The sequence below is a fragment of the Ailuropoda melanoleuca genome, chromosome 3 (genome assembly GCF_002007445.2).
Source record: "Ailuropoda melanoleuca isolate Jingjing chromosome 3, ASM200744v2, whole genome shotgun sequence".
NCBI lineage: Eukaryota > Metazoa > Chordata > Mammalia > Carnivora > Ursidae > Ailuropoda > Ailuropoda melanoleuca.
This window is the reverse complement of record NC_048220.1, coordinates 82,708,517-82,728,948: the sequence shown is the minus strand read 5'-3', so window position 1 is coordinate 82,728,948 and position 20,432 is coordinate 82,708,517. Positions and strand designations below refer to the sequence as shown.

Sequence of the window (20,432 nt, the reverse complement as noted above, 5' to 3'; positions counted from 1 at the left end):
CAATAGAGTTCCAAAATAAAATGGAAGGATTTTTCCTTACAATCACGGAAGTGATGAGACAACTTTCAGAAAATAATGAAAAGCCTAACTGGAGACAAAAGACAGTATCTCCTCTTAGGACTCATTTACTTGGCTCTCAGCCTCTGTCTGTGTCCTAAATAGGATTAGCTGCCTCTTCTTTCCATTCCTCTGAATTCCTGGTTGAATTGGCAATAGCATGCACTTACCAAACCATTAACTTGGTCTTCCTGTTCTAAAAATTAAATCCACCCCTTCTTCCCTGCCCCACCCCTCAATCTGGAAGACATAATCTGAATTCCTTTTTGTTCCACAATACATCACTGCTTTTCTTTCTACTTCTCTTTCCCCTTTATATCCTTCTTCCTCTAAATGAAGGTGAGACTACTTTTCACAAGAAATTGCCCTTGGAAGAATGAATTGACTTCCCATTTAACGATTAAAAAAAAAAATGTTTCAATGGATAGGGATCTCACTATACTGAATTTCTAACTGGGGGCAAGCAAGTAGAGCATTTTAAACTGTCTCTGGAACTCTAAAACTTCTAGAATTTGAGTTGTTTGGGATAGTCTTGAAATTCTGGCTCAATGCGCTTTCCTACCATTGTTAATCAAATTCTCTTCTAATATAAACCATCTTTGATAACTGAATCCAAATGTTTCTGTTTTCTCCCAAAACTTCATTCTTTTTGCTCCCCATCTTCCCCTTGGGGAATATGTTTGGTTAGGACCTTATCCCAAAGCCTTTTTATAATGAGATCTTTTTCTAAACCTCTGAAGTAACACCGTTGTCCTTGGCCTCAGTGTCGTAGTGAAGCCCAGACTTCACATTTTCTGATCCCATTAGATGTTGATTACATTGTTGGCCTTTACTCCTGGTGACGCCCCCCGCCGAGCCTCCTGCGGCCGAGGCTCGTCCCGAGACGCGCCGGCTCCGCGCCTTCCGGGAGAGCTTGCGCCTGCTCGGGGCTTCGCCGCCGTCTCGGGCGAGGACGGCTGGCTGGGCTGCAGCGGCCGGGAGGGAGCCAGCGTGGGCCTCGAGCCTCGTCAGCCCCAGTCAGGAGCTCGGGGCCCGGAGGGGGAGCTCGGCTCTGAAACGTGCAGCCATGAATTCTGGAGCTGCCGTGAGACCGGGGAACGACGCGTCGGCCGAGCTGAGCGAGGTAGGAGCAGCCGAGGTCGGGGCGCTGGCTTCTTGGGCATTTGCTTTTCCACGGCCCCTCGCGCTCCCGGGCTGGAGGCAGCACAATCCAAGATTAATAGGTGCTTTGGATCTGGTTTTAACTTGCAGCGCTACTCAGGAAATGACCTGCGCGGGCTTGGTCCTCGGTCTGCGACGAGGGGTTCAGAGAGAAACGAGCTCTCGCCGCCAGTCCGGGCTCCCCTCCCTTCCCAGCCCGGCCCCCGGGTTGTGTTCTGCACTCCTCTCCGCAGCAGTCGGGGACCCCAAGCTAAGCCGCAGCCGGTGCTGACCAATTTGGGGGGGCTGGGGAGCCGCCCACGTGCGATGCGTCGGGTTAGATTCGGCCCCTGGTCTCTTGGCGGAGATGAATGACCCGCGCCGGGGAGGGAAGTGGGGAGGAAGCGGATCAAAGCCGCTTAGAACTTTATTTCCTGCCCGGGACTGGACTCCTGAGTCTGAGGCAAGCGCCTTTGCAATTCCTGGCTCTCCCTGTAACGGACCCACTGGAGTGTTGAAATTAAAGCTACATCACACGGTAGGCAAATATGTGAGCGGTAAGACGCTCAAAGCCACCTTTTTTGAGGACTTCAGGGATGCCTCGGGCACAGCCCCCTCCCCCGCCGCCCCGGCTTTTAATACCTGAAAAGTGGCGACGGGAGACCTACAAACTGGGTGCTCGTGTCTACAGCAGGCGGCTTGGTGGCTGTGGGTTTTCCTCCTGGCACCATCACTGAGCTATTTATGGGGCAAAAGTAGAATAAATAGTCTGCTTCTTGAGTATGGCTGAAGAGAGGAAAGGGGAAGAAAGGGGACCAGCGTAAAAACAGCCGGAAGGCAGATAGAAGTGATGTCAGATTACCAACCGTGAAGGGAAAATGAAAGGCTGGAGCCCTAGCTGGGGGAAGAGGGCTGGAGATGGGGAAGAGGCGGGCGTGTAGACAGACAGAGGGAGACCCGAGTAGGTCTGCCGCTGGTGTCCAGCAGGGAATGCAGTGGGCCCTGCCTGGTGCTCCGTCTTGCTGCTGCTGTCCCTGCTCTGGGTTTGGAGTAGCAGCGTGAGGTGTTGGTGAGTGACGTAGAGGCACTTCCTAATCCTGGTGGCTTCCCCTGTCTTGTAGAAGGTGGGGAGATGCTGAGAGGGGAGGGCGTAATTTGAAAACGGGAGGTTAGGGGAAGAGGCAGGAAGACCTAAGTGATTTTTTTTTTTTTTTTTTTTTTTTTTTGCCAATTTTACAAGCCAGGGAGATGTTCCACATCTAAAAATAGGATCTAGGACCCTGCTCCATGGCTCACACTATTTGAGAAGCCTGTGGCTTGTAAGGTCACTTAAAAATCAAACACTTAAAGGTGTTTACCTTGCAGAGAGGAGCCCCCCCGCCCCCCGTCCTTTATGTTGTTTATTTCTATGTGGCAGCTTTAACTCCCCACCACCTACAGTGTGCTGTTTCGGTTGCCTTTGTTTTAAAAATGAACTTCAGGTTTGGGCTGAAGGTGGCTAGAATGGTGAGTAGGGGAGAGGAGGTCTGGCCTGACTTGCGTGGTATTGGTGCAATCAGTGGGTGCATTAGATGAACCCAGAGTATCAGTGAAACTCAGGTGGGAGGTTCTTTGCCTGGTTGTATCCACTCCTCGTGTACTCCTTAGAAACTTTGTGGCTGAAGGAAAGCGTGGAGAGTGCTCTGTGTCCCTGCATAAGTTGGAGCAATAATATTTGAGCATTATAGGATATAGTTTTGTCCCTGAGGAAGTAATTTTCTGGCTAGTCACATCCTTTACCAAAATTTTTTTCCCTTGTTCTCAGTGACTGCTCATCAGTTCTTCTTTCTGGCCTTCTTTCTAGGTTCAGTGATTTGGTTGGCCCTCTGTCCCCGCCCCCACTCCTAGGTTCCCTGCAGGTCGGGTAGTTGCAGTAGACTGTAGGGTAGTTATTTTTAGTTTTTGGACATATTTTCAATGAGGATATGTGTAAGAATTTGTAAGGCAACAGGGTGTGTGTGGTTCGTACTTGTGGACCCTAAATCTCAGGTCAGTTGATCGTGGACAAGAGTTGTAGGGTTGACGTTTTCTATAATATCCCCAGATCTGAATACAGTTCATTTGTACTTCTCACAACTGGTCTTTGGTGTACAGGAGAGTTTCTTGTCACAGTAATTTTTCTTCTAAACACTGGTTTTGCTCTAACGTTTTGGGGACAAAGTTGCCATTCTCTTTTGATGGTTGGTTCCTCCTCACCTGGAAGCAGAGCTTGTAAAACCCCCAGGGGCCCCTTTAGTACCATATCTCTTATTGCCCAGGAGCCTCAACACTGTCTGGAGGTCACCGTGGGGTCAGATTCAGCCTGTTGTTCACCAGGCATTTCAGGGGCAGGAAAGGGCCCAGCCTCATCCTGGGTGTCAGAAACAAGAGGCGCCTCTCCTTGTTGTGGACTTGTGAGCTGACCCCTTCTAGAGGGGCCCTCCAGCCACAGGAATCATTGACTGTCTGGCAGTAATGTTGGCACTGACTCCATAACAGCCTCAACGCCGGTTTCTGGTTGTAATCTGCTGGTCCTGCTGGTGAGAGCTGCCAGCCTTGGTCACCTGCTGAAGTGCTGACCTCTGCTTCTGATGCTCCAGGAATGCTTGCATGGCGGTGGGGGGGGGGAGGCGATTTTGGTGTGAGGGATGCATGATTAGGGGATCTAGAGCTGGGTGTTGGGCGTGAGGTGTTTTGCATGTGTGAGAACTTTAAGATAGAAAAACAGGAAATTCATGAATGTGTCCCTTTTGTGTCTTTAGTTGGAACAATAGCTGTTTAAGATCCTGTGAGATGATTATAGGAGATGGTAAAATTGCCTCTACCTATGGGCATTCAAAACCTTTTTGTTGATCCATGACCACAAATGGCTTCTATCAAGTCTGAACACTTTAACCAGAACAAACTAACCCTTAGCATTAACCACAGTAATGCAAAAGGAAAATCTGAGAAACAAGAATTGGCTAGTTGTTTTTTTGTTTTGTTTTTTTTTTTCTTGGCTATTAGCTGTCCCTATCAGAGAATCAAAGGATGTTTTTCTTTTTCTAATGTGAGGTTAAGGAAGGACTCCAACACCAGCCAAATCAAAAGTCTTTAGAAAATCAAGTACAGGGCGCCTGGGTGGCTCAGTCGGTTAAGCATCTGCCTTCTGCTCAGGCCATGGTCCCAGGGTCCTGGGATCGAGCCTTTTGAGCTCCCATGGGGAGTCTGCTGCTCCCTCACCACCACCCCAGCTTGTGCTCTCTCTCACTCGCTCTCAAATAAAATCTTCTAATAAAAAAAAAAAACAAGTACACTTTCAGCAGCACGACATTAAATTCTCCTGAACCTTGTCAAGGGAAGGCTCTTAATTCTTCCTCGTTGCCATGCGTTTGTGGTTAGCACTTCATTCTGTTTCTTGGTAAAACCTGTGGGACTAGTATGTAGTATTAACCTTGCTTCACTATCACAATCACATCTCTTAGTTCTTAGACTCATTCAGATTTTGGGAGAAAGATCTCTTAGGGCACAGCTTTATCAAGGTTTGATTGAATTCACTAATCTTTACAGAAGAGCAGTGTACTGGATCTGCCTGTCTGGTGGATACCTAACTATGCAGCAAAATAAAAATTTATCTTTTAAGAGTTCTTTCCTGTTGGATCATTAAAACCACTGGGGATTAAAAAATATTCAGAATAATTTGAGGCAATCAACTTCTATTTTTTGCCTTTTAAACATTAAACAAAGAACAAGTAAAATTCTGTCACTAATTTACTCTGAAACCTTAGTTGCCCCTGGAAATCCTACTTCCCTTACTCTTATCTCTTTATTCAAAGCCGCTTTCCTGAGATGATTCCACTTCCAAACACAGGCCATAGAGGCGATTCTGAGGCTTTCACCAGTAACCTGTTGCGTAGCTACGGAAACCCCACATCTTCAATGATACACTGAGTAGACTTGTGTAAGAGAAGGTTCTCTGCGTGGGTGATCTGTGTGGCTGTCTCATCGAGGTACAAAATACCAGAATTGGAAGGGCCTGGGAGATCACCTAGTATTCCCACAGCCCTTTACACTTCCTTATGCTCCTTTGTTTTTATAGAATCAACTTCATGCTAATGAGTTTAATGTCTCTCAGCCGTAGACCATCAGCACCAGAAGGGCAGTGTGAAGACGTGTCACAGAGTCTGGCACATAGTAGGTGTTCTACAAATGCTTGAATGAATGAACACCTTGCCTCTTCTCTCCCTTTCCCTTTTCACATACAGAGATTTGAGGAACTGTTTTAAGTTCTTTGTCTGAAGCATTTTTTTGGACTATCTGTGGCTGTGTAACAAACTGCCCCCAAATTGAGAGGCTTAAAGAAATTTTATTTGTGCATGATTTTGCAGTTTGGGGCAGAGCTCAGTGTGGCGGGGGGAGACTTGTGTCTATGACTGGAGTTGGAAGATCCACTTCTAATGGCTTCATCACATGGCTGGCAAAGTGGTGCTGGCCGTGGACTGGGAGATCAGCTCTCTTCTCTTCCGCCTGGGCCTGTCTCTGCCTGCTTGGGTTTCCTCAACATGGCAGCTGGGTTCCAAGAGGGAAGAGGGGGCAGCTGGCAGTTCTTCTAAAATGTAGGATTAAAACTGGCACAGAGTCCCTTCTATGAGTCTGTTGGTCAGAAACCGCTATATGCTTATTAGCCCAGATGGAAGGTGGTGAAGAAATAGATCCCACCTCTCCAAGGGGGATCTAAAAAGAATTTACAACCATTTTTAATCTCCAGAGGCCACAAAACCCTGGTCTCTTAATTCTCTGTGCCTGGCAATAGTTCTGTTGTTTTGTCTCTTAGCTGTTAATTCAGTGGTTTTCCCAGCTATTGACCTGTGTCATTATCAAAAACCCTTGAGAGACATTTTGTTATGCCCGTAACACAGGTGTGGCGACTGAGGCACAATGAGGTAAAAACACTAACCAAGGTTCTACAGACTGTTAGTGGTGGAGTCAGGATTTGAGCCCAAGGAGTCTTTCTCCCAGGCCCACCTTTTGTATGTGGCTTCCTTTCATCAGTTTCTCTTACAGCTCTCAGCTTTTGGTCACATGTTCCTTGGAGGGAGTATTCTATATAAGACTCCTGTTTAACTTGACTTGTATTATAATCTCTATGCAATGCCCAGATAAATGTTCTTGATAAAAATGAAATGGATATGATTAAAGGGATATGGTCCCTGCCATCACCTTCAAATGGCTGAGGAATCCAAGCATGGGTTTTCCGGAGCCCTGAAAGCAGACGGGTCAATAAGGAATAGGGTGACCCTCATCCGGGAGAGCCTTCCCTTCTGTCCTTGTTGACCGCTGGGGAGTTAGGTTGCACTGCGACCTCTGTCCCACTGCCTGTGTGCTCAGAGGCATCCGAGTGGGTTAGCTCTACCACGTTTGAGGCGAGGTGTCAGAATGAGAATAAGACTTCCTCACAAGAACCAGCATTCTCCCACCCCTGCTGGTGGGGCTCTTGGCCCCTGTTGTGGTGGGCTAAATCAGCACTGCGGGGCTGCAGAGGGCTGAGGCTGGTGGAGAAAGCCAGGGAACCCAGTGAAGTTGGCGGCCAGGGCTACGTGGCAAGGCAGCTGCTGGTGGTTAGGTCCTGAGGAAGCACGAGCTGAACGTGGCCATGAGGCCATGAATCCGACCCAGCTGGCCAGTAAAGATCAAGTGTAGCTGGAACCAAGTGGTAGTCACAGTAACAAGAGAAAGAAATACATCACGAGAGGTAGAGGCTAGTCACAGACCAGGCAGACGACCGGGACTGAGGTGGCCACGGACGTGAAAGCAGAGGGAGAACCTTGATTCTGGGGACGTGCTTTGTCTAATGGGGAAGTTGTAAAACAAATTCTGAGACTTCTTCATTTTAAGGAAGTACTTACAGGACTGTGGCTACCAGATTTGAGGTGCCAGAGCTTTGAGGGAGTGGGGGCACCCATCTAGGGTAGGGAATGTGATGGCAAGACTCAGGAAGGGAACTCAAGGGTGCTGCTTTCACCGTTGCCTGAAGCTATTGTACCCAATGCAAGCCCTGGGGAACACTTCCTCCAAAATGAGACGGGAACTGGAAGGTAAAAGCTGCATTTATGGCAAAATTAAGAAGATGTTGATGAACAAAGAGTTCAGATTTAGGTTTTGATCCAAGGAATCAAATTTCAGAAAACTAAGATTGCATTTTAAATCTCTCGATTCTGGGAAAGAATTTTGTATTGGTGGGATTGCAGAATCGGAAAAGCCAAAAAAAAAAAAAANACCAAAAAAAAAAAAAAAAACCAAACCAAAAAAACCTCAAAGCTGATAATAGTTAGGATGTGCATTTTTACATCAGCGAGGGAATCTCAGGGCAGAGATAAATTTATATGCAATTATTTTCTCACTTCCCCGCCCCCCACTACACCCAAATTCCTAGCATTGGTATCTTTCTTTCTTGAAAGAAACGAGAGAATAACCTGGATTGCACAGATAAACAGAAGTTCAATTTATAGAATAAATATTTACTGGGACTATGGAGCTATTCTTTTTCTAGCAAATGTCCCCTTTTTCTTGCTGAACAGAAATAGCCAAAATTAGTTTATGGGGGAAGGAGGACACCTTTTGAGAAGTTTGCATTACCACAAGGAGTGACTGCGGTTGTAAAGCGCTTTATAAATGCAAATCTTTTAAGATATTTCTTAAACTCAGCAAAGAAGTTAAACCAAGTCAAGTCTAGGAAAAACAAGAATCCTGAATTAGCAGCTGTTGATTCTGTTTGCCATATAAGAAGCTCTAGGTTAGGGTTTGTTAACTTTGTAAATAAGCAATAAAAACCTGTGGGGCTGGGAAAATTGTGCGCTAAAAGCTACTTGATGCTTTAGCAGGTGGGATATTTTGAGGCAGATCCCTTGTCTTGATGGGACATATGGGGCCAGAGATGGAAATGCATCTTAAGCCAAAGGCTGTAGTATTTGATTACCTGAGAACAGAAAGTTTCACGAAACCTCATTGTGTGTGTGTGTGTGTGCGCGCGTGTGTGCGTGCGTGTGCGCACGCGCCAGTTAATGATTCCAGCTGGATTTGTAAAAAACAAAACAAAACAAAAAACTGAAGCAGTTGTCAAGGGAAGAATGCCAACATAGAAGGAGATTGCCTGGCAATTAGGAAAGCAGGGCAGTCCTCTGGTTGGTTGCATGGTGAGAGTGGGAGTAATCGCTTGTCCCTGTTTCCTGTGGGCTGTGTGGACTTGTCCACAGAATACGTTGCACGCTTGCAACAACTTTGGGCCCCTCCCAGCCTCCCACATTGGTTGTTCCTTCCCTCACCTGTGTTCAGAACACTTAATATAATTATCCACAGCCTCCATGGGAGACCATGAGCTCTTTGCAGGCAGGGACAGAGGGAAACCCATCTGTATCGCTAGCACCTAGACCATACGTGACGTGGTAGGGCATCAACAAAACAGGTAGTTGTTTGGACCGTACTGCACTCGACATTATAGCCTGACAGATGTGTTGGATTGACCACTTCTGTTATTTTGGTTGAAGGGCACATTTGAGGGAGTTCAGTTTGGTCATTATTACCATGGCTTACTCTCTATTTCCCATTTGTTTATTGATTTAACAAGTACTATGTGCCTTCCACATGCTAGGTGCTCTTCTTAGGTGTGGGGATACAGAAACAAAACTGATGAGAGTCCTTGTTCTGATGGATCCCTCATTCTAGAGGGAGGCAGACCATACACATGACAGATGTATGTCCAAGTGGTGATACGTGCTGAAAAGAGAAAATACACAGGGAATGAAGGAGAGAGGATGCTATTTGGGTGACCAGGGAAGACCTGTCTAGGGGATCTTTGGTTTGAGACTGGAATGAAATGCGGAATAGAGCCATGCAGAGATGGGAGATGATCGTTTCAGGCAGAGGTCAGACATGCACGGTGTGCTTAAGCAAGGAGGTGGTTTGACTGGGAGTGAAGCAAGCAAGCGGAGGGTGGAAAGACGTGATGTTTGAGACAAATAGTTCTGGCTACATTACCTGTATCTTCTAGGCTATGGAAAAGAATCTGGATTTCTCTGGAGTGTTTTGATATTCCTAAAGTGATTTTTTTTTTACATAGATATATAAACATACATACATATACACACATAAATTTTTAAAAAAGATTTTATTTATTTGAGATAGAGAGTGAGAGAGCAGGAGCAGGGGAGGGGGTGGGGGGAGAGGCAGAGGGAAAGGGAGAAGCAGACCCCCCCCTGCTGGGCAGGGAGCCTGATGTGGGGCTCGATCCCAGGACCCTGAGATTGTGACCTGAGCTGAAGACTGACACTTAACCAACTGCCACCCAGGCGACCCTATATAATAAATTTTAAATAATTAAATTTGGGGGCACCTGGGTGGCTCAGTCAAGCCTCCATCTCTTGATTTTTGGCTCAGGGCATGATCTCAGGGTTGTGAAATTAAGCCCTGAGCCTGCTTTGGATTTTCTCTCTCCTCTCCCTCTGCCCCTTCCCCCACTCATGCGTGAGTGCACAGATGCACATGTGCTCTCTCTCAAATAAAATCTTTTTAAAAAATTGTTTAAAGAACTGAGAGGCACAGACCTTGGCCATGAATGGTTCGAAAACTGCCTCCCTTTGATGGGTGGTTCAGTGTTGATGGACTCTGATGATGAAGACGACTGCAGGTGGGTTCTGAATTAGGAAAACTGGGCTCTACTTTCTACTGTCACTTGGACCAATTTCTTTCAACTATTTAGAATCATCGACTTTATTGTTAGAAAACTTAGTATCAGTTTATGGATTTATAACAAATGTACTCTAAGGAGGCTGGAATGCTGACACTTGTTTTCCTATTGAAAAGTTATTTAGTAGTCAGGTTATAACCAGAAAGTTGTCCGGTTAAGTGTGGAATTGGACAAAGGAGATGCTTCCATTGGGTGGTACCATTAAGCAAGCCATTCTTTGATATGAGTTTTCTCTTATCCAAACCATTTGCATAACTGATGAGGAAACTGAGGCCTGAATAAGACTGGCTAGGGGCAGGGGGGGAGTATAGAACACACCTTTTTTTTTTTTTCTTTTAACCTTAACTCCAGGGATAATTTTCCCTCTTCTGCTCGGCATCCTCTGTTTCTATGTCACAGGATTTGATTTAAAGTATGGTCCGTGGGGTGCCTGGGTGGCTCCGTCTATTAAGCATCTGACTTTTGCTTTCAGCTCTGGTCGTGATCTCAGGGTCCTGAGATTGAGCCCTGTGTCGGGCTCTGTGCTGAGGGTGGAACCTGCTTAAGATTCTCTCCCTCAGGGCGCCTGGGTGATGCAGTCCGTGAAGCGTCTGCCTTCGGCTCAGGGTGTGATCCCGGCGTTCTGGGATCGAGCCCCACATCAGGCTCCTCCGCTATGAGCCTGCTTCTTCCTCTCCCACTCCCCCTGCTTGTGTTCCCTCTCTCGCTGGCTGTCTCTCTCTGTCAAATAAATAAATAAAATCTTTAAAAAAAAAAAAAAGATTCTCTCCCTCTACCCCTACTCTCCCCCTCATGTGTGCTCTCGCTCTCAAAATAAATAAAAATGTTTTTTAAAAGTATGCATCTTGTAATATTTTCTAATTATCTTAAAAAGAAGCATAATTCTTTAGTAAGTCTTGTGTATATATGACATTACTACTAATTGCACTATTAAAATAATCAGAATTTATGTTTTGCTCTGATCTTTTGGGTATATTGTAGTAGTCTGCTCTCAGTGGGTTCTTACTGGCTGAGGTAGTTGGGGCTTAACAAGTCTTAAAAATCCGAAGGAGCAGTTGTGTTCTGTTTTGACAAAATAATGGGAGATGGTTGTACTCTTTGGCTGGTTTGCCAGCTGCTCTGTGTTGATGGTTGTATGACTTGGTCAACCCTACTATCCTTTTTAAAAACTGCGGTAAGCTATACCTAACTTCTGCTCCCCTGTTTTAACCCCTTGTAAGTATGCAGAGCTGTGGCATTAGCACAATCACCTTGGGGTGCCTCCCTTGTCACTCTCCGTCTCCAGCACCGTCTCATCTCCCCAGCTGAAACTCCGTATCCAGCAAACACTAACTCCCCATTTCTACTCCACCCCCTTCCTGGCAACCACTCTTTGACTCTGTCTCTCTGTGAATCTGGCTAATCTAGATCCCTCACGTAAGTGTCATCATAAAATACTTGTCCTTGTGTGACTGGTTTATTTCCCTAGACATGATGTCTTCAAGGTTCATCACCACTATAGCATGTGTCAGAGTCTTCTTCCTTTGTGAGGTGGATTTTTCCACTGGACGTATAAATCCTGTTTTGCTTATTCACCCATCAGTGCACACTTAGGTCGCCTCTAACTTTCGGCTGTTGGGAATAATGCTGCAATGAACATGGGTGTACAATCATCTGAGCCCCTGCCTTCACTTTTTTCAGGTATACACCCAGAAGTGGAATTGCTAGACCATATAGTATTCTGTGTTTAAATTTTTGAGGACTTGCCTTCACATTTTCCATTGTGGCTGTTAAGCTTTACATCACCCCACCAGCAGCGCACAAAGGTTCCAGTTTCTCCACATCCTTGCCAACACTTGTTCTTTTCAGTGTTGCTTTGCTTTTTACGTCCTAGCCATCCTCGTGGGTGTGAGGTGGTATCTCATCCTGGGTTTTATTTGCATTTTCCGAATGATTCCCAAGTGTCGAGGGCTTCTCCTGTGCTTATTGGCCGTAGCGGTCTTTGGAGACATGCCTGTTGGAGCCCTTGCCCATTTTTTAATGAGCTGTTTGGGATTTTGTGTTGTTGTGCTGCAGGAGTTCTTCCTCTAGTTGGGATCTCCATTCCCTATCTCCTTTATCCTTTGTATGGGTCTCGTCTTCTTTGTGGTTGGGGCTTTGCAGGCACTTCTTGGTTTTTCCAGATGGAATAACCCCGTAAAATGCAGAAGAATAAAACGCTTCCCCACAGAAAACAAACAGGCTCTGCGTGGGCCAGGAGGTGCCTTCCTCCACGGTGACCAGGAAGAAGTGACTTCCGGGCACGTTGTGGGGCCAGCTCACACTTCACGGACTGACGAGCAACAGCTTTTCCTATGGACAAGCTGGACTCTCGCCAGCGACGTTAGGCCTGCGCCAGAACTACGAGTTTTGTGTTCATGGCATTTGAAGAGTTACTTTGCTCCACGACATGCTGTGATTTCACAGTATTGAAAGAGGAGTTTTAGGAGAGGGTTCTAGCAAGAGGGGGCCTGTGGAGAGTAGCCAAGAAGTCTGAGGCTGGCCTGTTAGATTAGATAACTGTTACTTTATTTCTTGGTGCTGTGAATCTAATCCTGGTAAAACCAAAATCTAATTTATTTTCATGCTTGATTGGGAGCCCTTTTGATTAAGTGTTTGGATGAGAGTAAGCATCGTATAGGAGTGCTGGTGCTGGGGGAATGAGCTAGTCCAGGGGCTGCTGTGCCTGGACTGATGATTAAGAGAGTATTAATAGTGAGTAGGGGGGAAATAGGTGAGTTGGACCCCCAGACAGGAGGAATTTTTACTTCCGGCTTAGAGGGTAGATTTAAACTTAAATGTGGGATCCCTTCATTTCAGGATGCCTCGATGTACATGGGGGCAGAAAGCGGTATGCCTTCTGCTATGACTGATAGTGACTTCCAAGACTGGTTTTTCATTTGAGGCTTCTGAGTTGCTTATGAAAATGCTGTCTGGACACGTGATTACTGCCAAAGAAAATGTGTGATGCTGAGAAAGCTGCCTTCAGGCCCTTTAATTCCTGAAGTGTGAAAGAGGGGGCATCTCTCTTACTCTCTTACGTTAAAGTGTCCCCAGCCAGCAATGAGGACATCAGGGGTTGGGGGAATATGTCAAATGACCAGGAAAGGCTCTGGTTTTTTGGCCCCCTTTTTACTAACTTCTTTACTGGGTCAGGTTACTTGATCGATCACCTCAGCCTGTCTGCGTGTAAAACTATAGTGTGGTAAAGTTGTGCGCTCCGAAATCCTAGCTCTGCCACTTCTAGCTAGGTGGTCTGGGGGCCGTTGCTTTTCTGGGCTGCACATTCCCTGTTATGAGATGGTGATATTATAAGAGTATCATCCACCTTAGACGAATGTGGTGAAGACCCGTGAAGTAATCCCTGTAGTGCGCGTATCGAGGTGTCTGGTAAATACTGTTCCTCAGCTCTTTCTGCTGCTGTGATAGCCCAACTGCCGGGTTGTTACTCGGCTACTGTACAGCTCCTTGCTGCAGGGACAGTGCCAAGCAGAACTGGAGCACTTTACAAACAGGACATCTGGAGCTGCGGTTGTAAGCACTGAAATAACGTAAAAGTTCTTGGGTGTAGATAAATAAGTCATGAAGAAAATATCCAGGAACCCGGAGGGTCCTACAGCCTCCGGATGGTTTTCTCCTCTGGACGTTAATGCCAAAAACGCACCGTGAGGGAAACTGTTCTTCCAAATATTGGCAAGTCTTCGAAAAAAAGAAAGGTGGCTCATTTCCCTTTTTGCATTCGTGGAGCCAGACTGTTAATGAGCTCACAAATGGCAGGCAACACTAATTGCTTTTTCAATGTTACCCTTTGGTTTATTATCTTGTGTTAATTTTGTTTTAATTTTGTCTGGGCTATCATGTCTTCAGTCCCTCGTGTGCCTGGGAACTGCCCTTAGGAGAACCACACTGGGTGATGGTGGAATGTGGGGGTGGGGAGGCAGTCAGGCCGCTCCCTCCCATGCCCGGAATGAAGATGCGTTGCAGAGAAACAGGCCGTGCTCATGTATTGCGTAACTACTTATTTCATGAAGATTAAGCTTTATCAGTGGTGCATACTTTGTGAATTCCCTTACAAGTTTTGATCTGTTAACTGTGGGGAGATAGCAGCGGTGCCCGTGAGAGCTTTGCGGTTAGCAATGGCACGGAGGAGGCCCCTTTGCGGGAGGTGAGAGGGGGCCTCGGTAGATGGGTTTGAGAGAGCTGGAGTCTGCCCCAAGCAGGGAAGGCCACTCTGGTACTGCTTGTGGCTGACTTTTTCATTTGAATGAAGGTTTTTGTTTTTGTTCTAAGTGTCTTGATTGAGGTTTTGTCTGCTGGTCAGAAAAGAGGAAGTGGTAGAAAAATCTCTCTCACGTTTTGAAGTTGTTAGGTTTGGTCCTTTGCTGAAGAGTGTATACCTGAGGGCAATAGGAAGGAGATGGACAGGAGCCTAGACCTAAGTGAGCCTGAGGCTCTAAGCCTCACTTGGTGGTGGTGACGTTTTGGACGCCCTGTACTCCACCTCTGCAGACGCCTGGGGGGTGTTACCCAGTCCTGGGGCTGAAGCTCTGTCTCCGGGTGAGTGCCTGACACGTGTATGTCCGAGACGTGCATATCCAACGGGGGAGCAGGAGCACAGGTCTCGTGTAGTACAAAACGTCGTGCCCCTAACTCCTGCCCTTGGAATGGAGTCGCACACCAGTCCTCTTCCTGCAGTGCTTCCCTTCCGTGGGGCTGCAGCTCATCTTCCCTGCTACAACATGTCACCTTCTTCAGGAGGCCTTTCTCAGCTTCCGGTCAGTGCTTGCTGAGTACCCGGTGCCGTCTGGCAGCACTGCTCGTGCCACTGACCTCCCCCAGCTCTCTAGCATACGCTGATTTATGTATTTCTGTCTCAGAAGCTTACCTGGTGGAAGGTGGCCCGTGGCCAGAAAAAGGCTTTTTTCTCAGAGCACAGTCTGTCAGTATGGCGGACAAGATACATGACAGTTAATAATCATGGAAAGCACTTAAAAAAAAAATTAAACCAAAAATCGCAGGGGTCCCTGGGTCGCTCAGTTGGTTAAGCATCTGCCTTCAGCTCAGGTCATGATCCCAGGGTCCTGGGATGGAGTCCTGTGTTGTCTCCCTGCTCCACGGGGAGCCTGCTTCTCCCTCTGCCCCTTCTCCCACTCGTTCTCTCAGTCTCTCTCTCAAATAAATAAAATGTTTTTTTTAAAAAAAAAAAAAACAAACCCAAAACTAAGAGGTAGAAAAAATGCACAAGGGCAGATACTTATATAGGAGCTAGCTAGGGGTGTAAGCCCCACGATCCACGCCCAGGTTCCCCGTCCCTGCAGATGGATCCCGGCTATACCTCCCTTCCGTCTTGTCCTGAAGGCCAGCCCTGGGCTTGCTTTCGCAGGCCCACCCAGTACGACTGGGGCTGGAGAGATGTGCTTCCATCTGTGTCTCATGGGAGTATCGGAGCCTGGCTTGGTGTTCTCTCTTAGGAGATCAGAGTGGAGGCTGACTGGAGCTAGGTTCCAGGCCTGGGGTGGTAGGAGTATCTCTAGGAGCTGGAATTAGATTATGTTATTGTATTAGAAATGATAAATGTGGAGGAGGACAATACTAAGATTTTGTTGAAATACTTCGAGTGAAGCAATTCTATTTCATCTGGCAAGTATTTTCTCCCTCTATGCATATCAAAGTCTAAATCTATACTTCCTAAAATACGCCACTTTCAGTACAAGAAAACTTATGTTCAAAAGCATCCCTTTAGAAGTTACTTCTGTCCATTGATACTGCAATTAACCTAAAGTAAAACCGTAGCGCTCACAAGAATGTTTAACCTAATGCCTCTAACCTTATCAAGGTTTTTTTTCCAAATTGGAAATGAGTATGTGGTGTTTAAGGATGAGGGTGTGGAGGATAATTCCATATATAATTGTGCCCCACATGCAGAAAGACATCCTTTCTTACAAAGGTAGGGAAGTCCCTGCAGTTAGGCTTCTGTATTCATTTGCAAGTGACAGAAATATGTTAATTGCTTTTCTTGGGTGAATGATTCTTAATCTGGTGGGAAGGATAAAGATTTCAATTCATTTCACTAATTTAAAAAATATCCGTATTCGTAGGTTACTATGTGGAGCTAATCGGGCATTCCAGTGACACTGAGGATGTGGCATTGTGTGTCCCTCAGAGGTAGAATGACGTCTGCAGCAGAGCGGTCAGCAGGTGATACTCGGGGTGACTCAGAGCCCTGACCCACTGGTGCTGGCATGGGCTGGTTGGGAAGACTGGCACGTATCATGCCTTGAAGTGGTGAGGCTGAGGCGGTATCTTATAAACACTTCTTAGCCCAGCAGTGGAATTGGGAAGTTAATATGATCAGTTACATAGAAAGTTCTGAGGTTTATGATAAGAAATTGACCTTTTCATTGTTCTTCTGTCCCAGTTTCTAGGTAAGGACTGATGGCCTTTCCCACCTTTAATTCACCAAGTAAATTGAAGAAAAAAATTTAAGTTGCTTTTTATTTATTTATTTTTCCTAGTAATCTCTCCACCTAACATGGGGCTCAAACTCGTGACCCCAAGACCAAGAGTTGCATGCTGTACTGACTAAGCCAGCTAGGCTCCTCTCAATTGTTTGTTTGTTATAAATGCTCGTACAGCAACTCTTTCTGCCCACGGGGTCCTGTCCCTGTGCTTTAATAAAACCACCTTTTTATGCACCAAAAAAACCCCCAAAAAAACCAAAGATTAAAAAAAATAACATTAATAGGAAGAGGCCAGCTTAAGGAAAAAGCTGTTAGGTTGTAACTTCGTGGATCCCATAAAGCAGACTATACAGTGGTAAAAATGAAGGCAGTTTCATACAGGATTGAGGAGTAGCCCTCAAAAGTGTGAAGCACTTTGCATGCAATTTTTTAATGTCCTTTCCTAGCTTAAAAGTCTTCATTTCAGGGTACCCAACCCCTCAGCCCCTGGTGACCTCTCACCCTTACATTCTAGTCTCCAGCCAACTCAACTTCTAGTATCTTAAGGGGCCTGACTGTATTGGCCTCACAACTTCACATCTGCTGTTCCTACACTATCCATATCCTCAGTCGTTATGTATCTACGTTCTGTGTGTTTCCTCTCCTAGGACTTAGTTTAAGTGTGTGTTCTTGGTAGTGAGGGAATGGAAGCTCAGATGAAGGGTCTTGCCCAAGGTCCTACATCTAGTAGGTGGCTGGGCCACATTTAAACTGGGGTCTGATTCCAGGAGTCCCTGCTATGTGTGCAGTGCCTACAGCCTTCTCAGATCACGTGGTCATGGCCTCTAGAATGGGGATCTGTAGGGTCTGGGGTTGGTGTGTTGATGGGTTGCAGGGAAGGAGGGGTATTCCGGATGAGTTCCAGGTTTCTGAGAGGAGTATGCTGATAGGTGAGATTGGAGATTTCATGGAAAATCTAATTCATAGGGAATGATGAGTCTCAATTTCGGCATGCTGAATTTGAGATGCATTTTGGTCCTCAAAGTGAAAATGTGCAGTAGGCTGTGGGATAATAAGGCTCAAAAATTGGTCAGGATTTGGGAATCTTTGGCCTTCGTGGCTATTTGCTCCCAACGCAGAGGAGCTCATGTGCGTCTGTTCCAGCCACTCCCACACAGACCACACAAATAGGAGTAGAATGAAGCAACCAGGTGCTGTGTGTATTCAAATGCAGCTCAAAGAACCGTGGTCTCTGCCTTTTAGCATGTTGTGTATATAATATACACGTTGATGCTGAAGGTTCAGAATTGGCGTTGTAATTGAAACAAGTTGTGTTTTTTAAGTTATGGTTCTTTACTTTTTTTAAAGAAAAATCTGATAAGCTCATCACACATCGTGAGCGTTTCTGCCTTTGATCATTCCTTAAAGGGCAGGGTAAGGAGTAAGGGGCATGTTGGTATGATCATAAAAGTAACGCATGTACATGCTAAATTTGGAAAACACAGGAGTAAACAAAAAAGTCTTATACGGTCCAATAACATTTTGGTATGTTCTTTTAGTAATAGTTCTTTAAATTTTAAAAATCTAAATTCTTTATATTTTGAAACAACTCGAATTTTAATAGCGCTAACATTTTATGGTATATAAGATGGACTATTGAATAAATACTTAGGTTTTCACTCTTTGTTCCTACAGGTAATGTCTCAACACAGTTTTGTGTTTTCTTCTATCTTTAAGGCAGGTGGAGGGAGAAAGAGCGAGACTGAGAGGGAGAAAATGTGTGTAAATGAAGAAACGGAACAGTATATTGTGCAGAGTTGGTGTGTGATGTGAAGAAAAAACAAGGGTGCCTTGGGGCCCTGGGATGGTCTTTGTAAAATAATCCCAAGACTAAAAAGCTCATTTAAAAAAAAAAACCACACACAGACTATAATAAATTGGGACCATCTGTTGTTCTATCTCGGCCTGCTTACTTCGTTTTCTGCCTGTTGCTTATTTAAGAATGCCTTTACAATGGCGACGGAGCCCTGCCCGGTGTCAGATGGCACCAGGGACGGAGTGCAGAGAGGCCAGCAAGGCTGGGCTGCAGGTCTGCAGCCAACCCCGGGGTGCTGCACCATTCTCCACGACTACCCCCTGGGGTCAGCATAACTGTGGCCATGGTGGCCTTGACATTCTGATCCGTGGGGGTGGGGGATGGGGGTTTCGGGGGGTTAGGGAGTGAACATGCCTTTTTTTTTTTTTTTAACCACCACGTGAAGCCAATTTTAAGAATGATGTTTTTAAAGAGCGTATTTCACGCACACTTCTAAGAATGTATTACTTCCTTCTTCCACGTATGTTGATACTAACCTGTTTCTGCACAATCTCATACTAACCTGTTGTTGCAAAGTCTTCTGCAAGTCAGTCTACGTGTAGAATGCTTAATCCCCGGGGTTCCCGTGGAGTCCTTTTTAATTATAGGGGCTGCCGAAATTTATTTTCTGGCCGAAGAGTGTTACCATTATGAATTGCTAGTGTTCCTTTGTCTTAATGGTGACTTCCTATAAATAACAAAATTATTACTTGAAAATCCCTCAAGTTGAACTGTGTTGCTAAGTACCAGTCGACACTTAAAGGGTTTATTCAATTTTTGGTTTTTTTTGTTTGTTTGTTTTGTTTTGTTTTTTTAAAGATTTTATTTATTTATTCGACAGAGATAGAGACAGTCAGCGAGAGAGGGAACACAAGCAGGGGGAGTGGGAGAGGAAGAAGCAGGCTCATAGCGGAGGAGCCTGATGTGGGGCTCGATCCCACAACGCCGGGATCACGCCCTGAGCCGAAGGCAGACGCTTAACCGCTGTGCCACCCAGGCGCCCCTCAATTTTTGTTTAAAGTGGGTCAGACCAAAAGTTCGTCTAGAGCAATGTCTAACCTCCTGGTTTGTCAAACTATGTCAGGTAATCAATTTAGCTCTTGGAATTGGGGTAACTTCCCCTCCCCCCAGAGTAAATATTTTTGTAGCTTTGTAGCTTCAGGTTTTGCTTTTTGGGGTTTATTGTCATTGTTTTTCTTTTAAGGAGTTCATACCATATGGCCTACCCTGGATGACCTGTCTGGAGGCTTCAGTTGATAGAATGGTCTCAGGGCTTTGCTGCTTTGAAGGAAGTGAAGGGAAGGCCACAAACTGCAATTGGCCTTGCTTTCCTCTGCAGAGAGCCAACCTGGGAATATAGGCAGGGTACAAGGAGGTGTCAGAGCCTGGTTTCCTGCCCAGAAATGTCACTGAATGTAAACATCTTCTCAAGCATAAGAGGGAACATTCATGCAGAGGTAAGTATGAAAATAGAGCTGATTGTGGGAACTTGGATGATGAAAGCCTTCATACTTGGTGATTCCAATAGCCCAGGAGTAGGCCCATCAAAGGATTATAGTAGAAACTTAATTACTGGGAATGTTTTCAGAGTGCTAGTCTGGCTTCCATTTCATTAGCTCTCGAGGTATCTTTAGCCAAAATGAAATGATCCCGGCTTACGACAGACGCTTCTCTATTGGTTTCCCTCTTTCCTGGAAGGAAGCTGGTTTGTTAAGAATTGCCATTTGTAGCAAGGCAGAGGAAGGAACTGACCAGTTTCTATTCCTGGAGTCTGATTTATGCTTGGCCGTAATTGCTACTGCACATTGGAATAAGCATCCCAGCCATCCTAGGAAGTAGGTGTCATCTGATAGCATGACTGAAGTAAGTCCCTCCGTGGCACTCATCAGTGACTTCCCCGAAGTCTCCCACCCTGCTTCATATGGCTGGTGGGTGTACAATGTTCAGCAACTTGTGTGTGCTGGAGAAGCTGGCATTTCTCTGTGGAAAAGTAAAACTCTTGTCTTCCTCCGTATGTCAGTGGTACAAATAAATCTGAGAGCAGCCCATAAGTAGTGGAATTTAGGGACATAACAAGATAGACAGAATTGGGAAGATGAAGGAAACTGGGAACAGAGCATATTTCATGGAGGAAGGTTTTATTAACCTATCCACCCTCGATATTACTGTGTTTCTTTCATCA

At 45.8% G+C, this 20,432-nt stretch overlaps 1 protein-coding gene and 1 long non-coding RNA gene across 2 annotated transcripts in view; both read left to right on the top strand.

Moving 5' to 3' along the window:
- The window catches only part of MCC (MCC regulator of WNT signaling pathway), a 407,237-nt gene that overhangs the window by 157,570 nt on the left and 229,235 nt on the right, over positions 1–20,432 (top strand).
- On the top strand, positions 906–18,484 carry LOC117801548. The gene is made up of 3 exons (XR_004624184.1): positions 906–1,180; positions 16,054–16,153; positions 18,133–18,484. It is a non-coding gene; the product is annotated as an uncharacterized LOC117801548 (long non-coding RNA).